Source organism: Cryptomeria japonica, unplaced genomic scaffold, assembly GCF_030272615.1.
Source record: "Cryptomeria japonica unplaced genomic scaffold, Sugi_1.0 HiC_scaffold_732, whole genome shotgun sequence".
In the NCBI taxonomy this organism is placed as follows: domain Eukaryota; kingdom Viridiplantae; phylum Streptophyta; class Pinopsida; order Cupressales; family Cupressaceae; genus Cryptomeria; species Cryptomeria japonica.
Genome location: NW_026729508.1, coordinates 30,548 through 42,500, shown reverse-complemented (window position 1 = coordinate 42,500; position 11,953 = coordinate 30,548). Strand labels below are relative to the sequence as shown.

The 11,953-nt window shown below is 58.8% G+C and overlaps 1 non-coding gene across 1 annotated transcript; it reads left to right on the top strand.

Annotated features, from left to right (window-relative positions):
* Positions 1-11,587: 11,587 nt before the first annotated feature.
* LOC131872696 (5S ribosomal RNA) lies at positions 11,588-11,706 on the top strand. The gene has a single exon (XR_009370807.1). It is a non-coding gene; the product is annotated as a 5S ribosomal RNA (ribosomal RNA).
* The last annotated feature ends 247 nt before the right edge of the window (positions 11,707-11,953 follow it).

The following is an 11,953-nucleotide window of genomic DNA, read 5'->3' as shown; positions in this document are numbered from 1 at the left end:
ATGCATGAAGCGACGGATGAAGCAGTGATGACAACCGGGCTGTGAGGAGAGGAGGGATGCAGCCAAGAAAGCAATCAGGGCTCAAGGCAAGGGATGCATCAAGGATAGCAATCATGTTGTGAGGCGAGATTCCAAAGGCTAAACGTGAGAGGCTGCAGGGTCGACTCAGAGAGGTCTATGCATGTGAGAGGCTGAAAGCAAGGTCGACTCGGAGCGGTCTATGCATCGGGCGCGCTTGGGGCGACTACCAGTGCCAACCCCTTATCCCGCGACGCGTCCGACAAAGAGAACGTTCCAAGGCGGCAGAGGAGGTTACCAGCCGAAGGATGCAGTAGCAATAACAGGTATAGTTCCGCGGCGGCCGAGAAGACTCACCGCATAGGAATCGGGATGCGAGGCGACGGATGCGGCGGGAAGGCCCCGACGGCTAAACGGAAGAGGCTGCAGGGCCGCCTCGGAATGGTCCAAGCATCGGATGCGATTGGGACGACTACCAGTGCCAACCCCTTATCCCGCGATGCGTCCGATACACAGATAGTTCCAAGGCGGCCGAGGAGCCTCACCGCATATCAATCGGGGTGCGAGGCGAGGGATGGGGCGGGAAGGCCCCAACGGCTAGACGGAAGAGGCTTCAGGGCCACCTCGGAATGGTCCAAGCATCGGACGCGCTTGGGGCGACTGCCAGTGCCAACCCCTTATCCCGCGATGCGTCCGATACACAGATGGTTCCAAGGCGGCCGAGGAGCCTCACCGCATAGCAATCGGGGGTGCGAGGCGAGGGATGGGGCGGGAAGGCCCCAACGGCTAGACGGAAGAGGCTTCAGGGCCGCCTAGGAATGGTCCAAGCATCGGACACGCTTGGGGCGACTACCAGTGACAGCCCCCTATCCCGCGATGCGTCCGATACGAAGATGGTTCCAAGGCGGCCGAGGAGCCTCACCGCATAGCAATCGGGGTGCGAGGTGGGGGATGCGGCGAGATGGCCCCAACGGCTAGACGGAAGAGGCCACAGGGCCGCGTCGGAATAGTCCAAGCATCGGACGCGCTTGGGGCGACTACCAGTGACAACCCCTTATCCCGCGATGCGTCCGATACGAAGATAGTTCCAAGGCGGCCGAGGAGCCTCACCGCATAGCAATCGGGGTGCGAGGTGGGGGATGCGGCGAGATGGCCCCAACGGCTAGACGGAAGAGGCTGCAGGGCCGCCTCGGAATAGTCCAAGCATCGGACGCGCTTGGGGCCACTACCAGTGACAACCCCTTATCCCGCGATGCGTCCGATACGAAGATAGTTCCAAGGCGGCCGAAGAGCCTCACCGCATAGCAATCGGGGTGCGAGGTGGGGGATGCGGCGAGATGGCCCCAACGGCTAGACGGAAGAGGCCACAGGGCCGCCTCGGAATAGTCCAAGCATCGGACGCGCTTGGGGCGACTACCAGTGACAACCCCTTATCCCGCGATGCGTCCGATACGAAGATAGTTCCCAGGCGGCCGAGGAGCCTCACCGCATAGCAATCGGGGTGCGAGGCGAGGGATGCGGCGAGATGGCCCCAAAGGCTAGACGGAAGAGGCTGCAGGGCTGCCTCGGAATAGTCCAAGCATCGGACGCGCTTGGGGCGACTACCACTGCCAACCCCTTATCCCGCGATGCGTCCGATACACAGATAGTTCCGAGGCGGCCGAGGAGGTGGGGGATGCAGCGAGATGGCCCCAACGGCTAGACGGAAGAGGCTGCAGGGCCGCCTCGGAATAGTCCAAGCATCGGACGCGCTTGGGGCGACTACCAGTGACAACCCCTTATCCCGCGATGCGTCCGATACACAGATAGTTCCGAGGCGGCCAAGGAGCCTCACCGCATAGCAATCGTGGTGCGAGGTGGGGGATGCGGCGAGATGGCCCCAACGGCTAGACGGAAGAGGCTGCAGGGCCGCCTCGGAATGGTCCAAGCATCGGATGCGCTTGGGGCGACTACCACTGCCAACCCCTTATCCCGCGATGCGTCCGATACACAGATAGTTCCAAGGCGGCCGAGGAGCCTCACAGCATAGCAATCCGGGTGCGAGGCGAGGGATGCGGCGAGAAAGCCCCAACGGCTAGAGGGAAGAGGCTTCAGGTCCGCCTCGGAATGGTCCAAGCATCGGACGCGCTTGGGGCGACTACCAGTGACAACCCCTTATCCCGCGACGCGTCCGATACACAGATAGTTCCAAGGCGGCCGAGGAGCCTCACCGCATAGCAATCGGGGTGCGAGGCGAGGGATGCGGCGAGAAGGACCCAACGGCTACACGGAAGAGGCTTCGGGGCCGCCTCGGAATGGTCCAAGCATCGGACGCGCTTGGGGCGACTACCAGTGACAACCCCTTATCCCGCGACGCGTCCGATACACAGATAGTTCCAAGGCGGCCGAGGAGCCTCACCGCATAGCAATCGGGGTGCGAGGCGAGGGATGCGGCGAGAAGGACCCAACGGCTACACGGAAGAGGCTTCGGGGCCGCCTCGGAATGGTCCAAGCATCGGACGCGCTTGGGGCGACTACCAGTGACAACCCCTTATCCCGCGACGCGTCCGATACACAGATAGTTCCAAGGCGGCCGAGGAGCCTCACCGCATAGCAATCGGGGTGCGAGGCGAGGGATGCGGCGAGAAGGACCCAACGGCTAGACGGAAGAGGCTTCGGGTCCGCCTCGGAATGGTCCAAGCATCGGACGCGCTTGGGGCGACTACCAGTGACAACCCCTTATCCCGCGACGCGTCCGATACACAGATAGTTCCAAGGCGGCCGAGGAGCCTCACCGCATAGCAATCGGGGTGCGAGGCGAGGGATGCGGCGAGAAGGACCCAACGGCTAGACGGAAGAGGCTTCGGGTCCGCCTCGGAATGGTCCAAGCATCGGACGCGCTTGGGGCGACTACCAGTGACAACCCCTTATCCCGCGACGCGTCCGATACACAGATAGTTCCAAGGCGGCCGAGGAGCCTCACCGCATAGCAATCGGGGTGCGAGGCGAGGGATGCGGCGAGAAGGACCCAACGGCTAGACGGAAGAGGCTTCGGGTCCGCCTCGGAATGGTCCAAGCATCGGACGCGCTTGGGGCGACTACCAGTGACAACCCCTTATCCCGCGACGCGTCCGATACACAGATAGTTCCGAGGCGGCCGAGGAGCCTCACCGCATAGCAATCGGGGTGCGAGGCGAAGGATGCGGCGAGAAGGACCCAACGGCTAGACGGAAGAGGCTTCGGGTCCGCCTCGGAATGGTCCAAGCATCGGACGCGCTTGGGGCGACTACCAGTGACAACCCCTTATCCCGCGACGCGTCCGATACACAGATAGTTCCAAGGCGGCCGAGGAGCCTCACCGCATAGCAATCGGGGTGCGAGGCGAGGGATGCGGCGAGAAGGACCCAACGGCTAGACGGAAGAGGCTTCAGGGCCGCCTCGGAATGGTCCAAGCATCGAACGCGCTTGGGGCGACTACCAGTGACAACCCCTTATCCCGCGACGCGTCCGATACACAGATAGTTCCGAGGCGGCCGAGGAGCCTCACCGCATAGCAATCGGGGTGCGAGGCGAGGGATGCGGCGAGAAGGACCCAACGGCTAGACGGAAGAGGCTTCAGGGCCGCCTCGGAATGGTCCAAGCATCGGACGCGCTTGGGGCGACTACCAGTGACAACCCCTTATCCCGCGACGCGTCCGATACACAGATAGTTCCGAGGCGGCCGAGGAGCCTCACCGCATAGCAATCGGGGTGCGAGGCGAGGGATGCGGCGAGAAGGACCCAACGGCTAGACGGAAGAGGCTTCAGGGCCGCCTCGGAATGGTCCAAGCATCGGACGCGCTTGGGGCGACTACCAATGACAACCCCTTATCCCGCGACGCGTCCGATACACAGATAGTTCCGAGGCGGCCGAGGAGCCTCACCGCATAGCAATCGGGGTGCGAGGCGAGGGATGCGGCGAGAAGGACCCAACGGCTAGACGGAAGAGGCTTCAGGGCCGCCTCGGAATGGTCCAAGCATCGGACGCGCTTGGGGCGACTACCAGTGACAACCCCTTATCCCGCGACGCGTCCGATACACAGATAGTTCCGAGGCGGCCGAGGAGCCTCACCGCATAGCAATCGGGGTGCGAGGCGAGGGATGCGGCGAGAAGGACCCAACGGCTAGACGGAAGAGGCTTCAGGGCCGCCTCGGAATGGTCCAAGCATCGGACGCGCTTGGGGCGACTACCGTTGCCAACCCCTTATCCCGCGATGCGTCTGATACACAGATAGTTCCGAGGCGGCCGAGGAGCCTCACCGCATAGCAATCGGGTTGCGAGGCAGATTATTGGGAAGGGAACCCCCTGGGATGCGGCTCAAGCAGTGCCCAAAGGGACTGGAATGCGGAATCACATCGAGAGACCCAAATGCTATACGAGGGCTCAAATCGAATTATCGATTTGGCCACGACATGGACGCATCGGAACGACTACCTTTGCCGAACCACTCGCAATTGCATCCATACCGAAACCAATAGACATTTCCGTTAGAGCCCTCGCATAGCATTCGGGAATCTCGCATGCCCCTCTAAATCGACCAATGCTGGCGCTCAATGAAAATCCGAGCGCTACCACCGTTCGAGCGCCAGCATTGGTCGAGTTAGAGGGGCACGGGGGAGAATGCTCCAGTCAACACCTCCCCTATATAAGTTATTTGTCCGATTCTCGCACAACCGTAGTCTGCCTCGTCGAATCAAACAACGGTCCCAGATTCCGACTTCCGTTCCGTAGAGACCCAAAAGCTAGATGGAGGCTCGCAAGAAAGAGAGTCGGCGCATAGCAATCGGGTTTCTCGAACGTTTAGGGACCGAGCTCACTTGCGGATAGGGCAAAATCCGCCAAGCAACCCAAAAGCTAGACGGGGGCTCGAATCGAATCGCCTAGGCGGCCACAACAACGACGTGTTGGATCGACTACCAGTGCCAAACCATTCAGCAAGACTAGTCTGTGTCGAGGCCGGATAGAGATTCTCAGAGAGCGCCCGCATAGCATTTAGGAGACCTGCCGCGTCCCTCACACTCGACAAATGGTGGTGCACGTTTATAAATCCGAGCGATCCCAACCCTTTCAAGCACCAACATCGGTCGAGATAGAGGGGCACGGAGGGGGCTGCGTGAGACAACACAGTCCCCTATATAAGTTATTTGTCCGATTCTCACACATCCGAAGAATGGTCATCAAATCGGACAACAGCCCAAACTTCCGACTTCCGTCCCAGAAAGCCCAAGAGCTATCTAAAACGTTCATGGCCGGAACTCGATCGCGGCTATACCAGTCCGCCAAGCAACCCAAAAGCTAGACTGGAGCTCTAGTCGAATCACCTCTGTGGCCATTGCAAGGACGTGTTGGAGCGACTACCATTGCCGAACCATTCCGCAGGTCGAGTCCATACCAAGGCCGCATAGAGATTCACGATGAGCTCCTGCATAGCAATCAGGAGACTTGCCGTGTCCATCACAATCGATAAATCCTGGTGCAAGATTTTTGCATCCGAGCGCTCCAACCAGTCGAGCACCAGCATCAATCGACATAAACGGGCACGGGGGGAGGATGCTCGAGAACACTACCTCCCCTATATAAGTTATTTGTCCGATTCTCAAGCAGCCGAAGTCTGGTCATCGAATCGGGTCAAAGACCACAACTTCCGACTTTACCCACAATGCAAGTCATCGAATCGAACATCGGCCCCCGAGTCGGACTCCATGCGTATGTCAGGTCATCGGACCCAAATTCCGCCTTCCTGCGCATGGCGGGCCATCAATATCAACTCGGTCATCGGACCCAAACTCCGCCTTTTTGCGTATGGCACGCCTTCAAATCGGTCATCGGACCCAAATTCCGCCTTCCTGTGCATGGCGGGCCATCAACATCAACTCGGTCATCGGACCCAAATTCCGCCTTTCTGCGCATGGCACGCCATCAACTCGGTCATCGGACCCAAATTCCGCCTTCCTGCGCATGGCAGGTCATCGGACACAAATTCAGACCTCGCCAATATGCCTACGTATCGAATCGGTCATCGGACCCAACTTCCGACTTCATCCATACTGTAGGGTCTTTGAGGTTGGCGCGGTGCGCTCAACCCAGGGAGTCGACCCATCGAAGCATACACCTCCCCTATATAAGCTATTTGTCCGATTCCCACACCTGTGTAGTTTGCACCTCTGACCAGGACATCGACCCCAACTTCCGAACTCGACTGCAACGACGGCACCAGCGCCTTGGTGCGCACCTTGCGACGCACAGTCCCAACATTCGCCTTCCTGCACATGGCAGGTCATCGGACCCAAATTCCGACCTCGCGAGTATGCCTACATATCGAATCGGTCATCGGACCCAACTTCCGACTTCATCCATACCGTAGGGTCTTTGAGGTTGGCGCGGTGCGCTCAACCCGGGGAGTCGACCCAACGAAGCATACACCTCCCCTATATAAGCTATTTGTCCGATTCCCACACCTGTGTAGTTTGCACCTCCGATCAAGACATCGACCCCAACTTCCGAACTCGCCTCCAACGACCGAACCAGCGCCTTGGTGCGCACCTTGCAACGCACAGTGCCAACATTCGCCTTCCTGCACGTGGCAGGTCATCGGACCCAAATTCCGACCTCGCGAGTATGCCTACATATCGAATCGGTCATCGGACCCAACTTCCGACTTCATCCATACCGTAGGGTCTTTGAGGTTGGCGCGGTGCGCTCAACCCGGGGAGTCGACCCAACGAAGCATACACCTCCCCTATATAAGCTATTTGTCCGATTCCCACACCTGTGTAGCTTGCACCTCCGATCAGGACATCGACCCCAACTTCCGAACTCGACTAAAAAGACCGCACCAGCGCCTTGGTGTGCACCTTGCAACGCACAGTGTCAACATTCGCCTTCCTGCACATGGCAGGTCATCGGACCCAAATTCCGACCTCATGAGCATACCTACTAATCGAATCGGTCATCGGACCCAACTTCCGACTTCATCCATACCGTAGGGTCTTTGAGGTTGGCGCGGTGCGCTCAACCTGGGGAGTCGACCCATCGAAGCATACACCTCCCCTATATAAGCTATTTGTCCGATTCCGACACCTGTGTAGTTTGCACCTCCGCTCAGGACATCGACCCCAACTTCCGAACTCGCCTGCAACGACCGAACCAGCGCCTTGGTGCGCACCAAAAGTGCGCACTTTTGGAGGGCACTTTTGTGCGCTCCAAAGGTGCGCACTTTTGGAGGGCACTTTTCTGCGCTCCAAAGGTGCGCACTTTTGGAGGGCACTTTTTGGAGGGCACTTTTCTGCGCTCCAAAGGTGCGCACTTTTGGAGGGCACTTTTTGGAGGGCACTTTTCTGCGCTCCAAAGGTGCGCACTTTTGGAGGGCACTTTTTGGAGGGCACTTTTCTGCGCTCCAAAGGTGCGCACTTTTGGAGGGCACTTTTTGGAGGGCACTTTTCTGCGCTCCAAAGGTGCGCACTTTTGGAGGGCACTTTTTGGAGGGCACTTTTCTGCGCTCCAAAGGTGCGCACTTTTGGAGGGCACTTTTTGGAGGGCACTTTTCTGCGCTCCAAAGGTGCGCACTTTTGGAGGGCACTTTTTGGAGGGCACTTTTCTGCGCTCCAAAGGTGCGCACTTTTGGAGGGCACTTTTTGGAGGGCACTTTTCTGCGCTCCAAAGGTGCGCACTTTTGGAGGGCACTTTTTGGAGGGCACTTTTCTGCGCTCCAAAGGTGCGCACTTTTGGAGGGCACTTTTTGGAGGGCACTTTTCTGCGCTCCAAAGGTGCGCACTTTTGGAGGGCACTTTTGTGCACTCCAAAGGTGCGCACTTTTGGAGGGCACTTTTCCTGTGCTCCAAAGGTGCACACCTAGGTGAGCACCTTCGACCACACCTTGTAGCACACCAAACTCTGACTTTCGACTTCATCCGCAATGCAGGGTCTTTGAGGTTGGCGCAATGCGCACAACCAGGGGAGTCGACCCATCAAACCCAACACCTCCCCTATATAAGCTATTTGTCTGATTCTCATACATGCGTAGCCTGCAGGAGCAATTAGGACATCGACCCCAACTTTCGGCTTCTAAACGAAAACAAGGTCTTTGAGGTTGGTGTAATGCGAACAACTAGGGGAGTCAACCCATCAAACCCAACACCTCCCCTATATAAGCTATTTGTCTGATTCTCATACATGTGTAGTCTACAGGAGCAATTAGGACATCGACCCCAACTTTTGACTTCTTAACGAAAACAAGGTCTTTGAGGTTGACGTAATGCGCACAACCAGGGGAGTCGACCCATCAAACCCAACACCTCCCCTATATAAGCTATTTGTCCGATTCTCATACATGTGTAGCCTGCAGGAGCCATTAGGACATTGACCCCAACTTTTGACTTCTTAACGAAAACAAGGTCTTTGAGGTTGGCGTAATGCGCACAACCAAGGGAGTTGACCCATCAAACCCAACACCTCCCCTATATAAGCTATTTGTCTGATTCTCATACATGTGTAGCCTGCAACAACGATTAGGACATCCACCCCAACTTCTGAATTCGTCTGCGTTGACCGCACCAAAGGTGCACGCCTTGGTGCTCACCAAAATCCGACTTCCGACTTCTTCTGCTATGCGGGGTCTTTGAGGTTGGCGCAGTGCGCACAACCAGGGGAGTCAACCCACCGAATGCAACACCTCCCCTATATAAGCTATTTGTCTGATTCTCATACATGCGTAGACTGCAGCAATGATTAGGACATCCACCCCAACTTTTGACTTCTTAAACAAGACAGGGTCTTTGAAGTTGGTGCAGTGCACACAACCAGGGGAGTCGACCCATCAAACGCAACACCTCCCCTATATAAAGCTATTTGTCCGATTCTCATACGTGTAGTCTGCAGCAGCGATTAGGACATCGACCCCAACTTCCGAATTCGTTTGCATTGACCGCACCAAAGGTGCACGCCTTGGTGTGCACCCTGGAGTGCACTTTGGTGCTCACCTCGGTGCACACTTTGGTGTGCACCTCGGTGTGCACCAAAGGTGCGCACCTTGGAGCGCACCAAAGGTGTACACTTTGGAGCGCACCACATAGGGTCTTTGAGAGGTTGGCGCAGTGCGCACACCAAGGTGGGTGTTGAGGTGCGTGCCGAGGTGGGTGGGTGCTAGGGTGCGCTCCATGGTGGGTGCCAGGGTGGGTGCGTGCTAGGGTGGATTCCAAAGAGGGTCATAGGGTGGGTGCCAAGGTGGGTTGGTGATATAGTGGGTTCAAAGGTGGGTACTAGGGTGGGTTCCAAGGTGGGTCACAAGTTGGGTGCCAGGATGCGTGGGTGTTAGGTTGGGTGCCAAGGTGGGCTCCTGCGTGGGTGGGTGCTAGGGTGGGTTTCAAGGTGGACGCGAGGGCGGGTGCCAAGGTGGGTAACAAGTTGGGTGTTAGGATGGGTGAGTGCTAGAGTGGGTGCCAAGGTGGGTGGGTGCTAAGGTGGATGCCAAGGTGGTTCACAGGGTGGGTGGGTTCTAGGGTGAGTTCCAAGGTGGGTCACAGGTTCAGTGCTAGGGTGGGTGTCAAGGCGGGTGTCGAGGTGCCTGGGTGCTAGGGTGTGGATGCCAATGTGGGTCATAGGGTGGGTACTAGGGTGGGCTGCAATGTGGGTGCCAAGGTGGGTAACATGCTCGGTGGGTTCTAAATTGGGTGCCAGGGTGGGTGTGCACCCACCTTGCCCGAGGTGGGTGCCAAGGTGCCAGTGTGGGTGGGTGCTAAGGTGGATGCCAAGGTGGGTGAGAAGGTGGGTGATAGGTTGAGTGGTAGGATGGGTGGGTGCCAAGATGGGTCACAGGGTGGGTGCAAGGGTGGGTAGGTGCTAGGGTTGGTGTCAGGGTGGGTGGGTGCTAGGTTGGGTTCCAAGGTGGGTGCGAGGGTGAGTGTCAAGGTGGGTCACAGGTTAGGTGCTAGGATGGGTGAGTGCTAGGGTGCAAAGGTGCCAGGGTGGGTGCTAGGATGGGTCGATGCTAGGGTGAGTGGCAAGGTGGGTCCACAAGTGTCAAGGTGGGTGCCGAGGTGGGTGCCAAGTCGGCGACTGCTATGGTGGATGCCAAGGTGGGTCACGGGGTGGGTGCCAAGTTGCTAGGTTGGGTTCCAAGGTGGGTGCCAACGTGGGTGCTAGGGTGCGTGGGTTAAAGGGTGTGTCACAACGTGGGTGCCAGGATGGGTGCGCACCCACACTGGCCAAGACGGGTGCGGGTGCAAGGTTGGGTTCCAAGCCCGGTCACAGGCTGGGTGCTAGGATGGGTGGGTGCCAAGGTGGGCACCAGGGTGGGTGCACCCACCCTGGCCAAGGTGGGTCACGGGGTGGGTCCTAGGGTGGGTAACGGGGTGGGTACTAAGGTGCGTGCCAAGGTGGGTCATAGGGTGGGTGCCAAGGTGGGCACCAGGGTGGGTGTGCACCAACCCTAGCCAGGGTAGGTCACGGGGTGGTTGTCGGGGTGGGCGTCAAGGAGCCAAGGTGGGTGGCAAGTAGCCAAGTTGCGTGCCAAGGTGGGTGTCGGGGTGGGTGCCAAGGATCCAAGGTGGGTGCCAAGGAACCAAGGTGGGTGTCTGGGTGGGTGCCGAGGTGGGAGCCAGGGTGGGTCCCAAGGTGAGTGCAAAGGTGGGTGCCAGGGTCAAGGTGAGTGCCAATGTGGGTTCCAAGGTGCCAGGGTCAGGGTGAGTGCCAATGTGGGTTCAAAGGTGCTAAGTTGGGTGCGAGGTTGGGTGCGAGGGTGGGTGGGTGCCAAGGTGTGCTAGGTGGAAGCCCGGGTGGGTCGGCATCCCATGGGTGTCGAGTTGGGTGCCTGATGGGTGCTTCTTGTCAAGTTTTAGTCGTCGGGACTCATTTCGAGCCTTAGAGGTCGTTTCTTGTCCGGTTGCCCTGTCTTCGACCTGGGAACCCAATTTTGGTCCTCGGGTCCCATTTTTTTTTGTCTCGCATCCCACTTTTGGCCTGTGGCCTTTTCGGGGTCGATTCTCGTTTTGGGCATCAGAGCATGTTTCTTCTCCTAAAACCCAATATTTGTTTATTAAGTCTCGGAACACATTTTTGTTCTCGTGGACCCATCATGGGTCTTGGAACGCATTTGTGGTCCTTGGGTCCCATTTTGCATCCCGAAACTTGTGTTTTGGTGCTTGATCCCTATTTTGGGTGCCCACCTTGCACCAAGTGCGCACCCGGGGCAAACCGAGCGCCTTGGTGCACCGGGGCAAGATCGAGCGTGCACCCGAGGCGCCCCGAACATGCACCAAGGTGCACTCGGCCCACATGTGAGCGCAGGTCGTTGCGCCCGAGGTGGTGTGTGGGCACCGCGTTGCAGACGGGACACTGCACGCACACGACGCCCCCTCCAGGTGCACGCACGTAGGCCGGGCCGGGTGCACACCCGACGCCCTAGCAAGGTGCGCGCACCCGGGCAGGGCTCACACTTGGCGAACGGGGCGCACTTCGCGAGGGAGGGTGTGCACCTCGACGGGGGTGGGTGGCCGGGGTGGATTCGCACGTGGGTCGCGGTTTGCTAAGTACACACTGCGACAAGCTCATAACGGGTGCGATCATACCAGCATTAGTGCACCGGATCCCATCAGAACTCCGCAGTTAAGCGCGCTTGGGCCGGAGTAGTACTGGGATGGGTGACCTCCCGGGAAGTCCCGGTGTTGCACCCTTTTTTAGTTTTTCGCCGGGCGTCGCAATGCTATTTGAATAAACCTTTTGCCCGTTTGCGTTCTCGTCGGGGCCGGGCCGGGCCGGGGTGCGCTGCCCGCACTACCGCGCGCGCGGGGGCGACACCGAGCGCGCACCCGAGGCGCCCCGAGCACACAGGCCACGGTGCAACCCGGGCGTTGTGCGCGCACCCCGGTGCGCCCGAGGTGCTGCGCGCGCACCCAGGTGAAATCGGTGTGCACCTCGGCC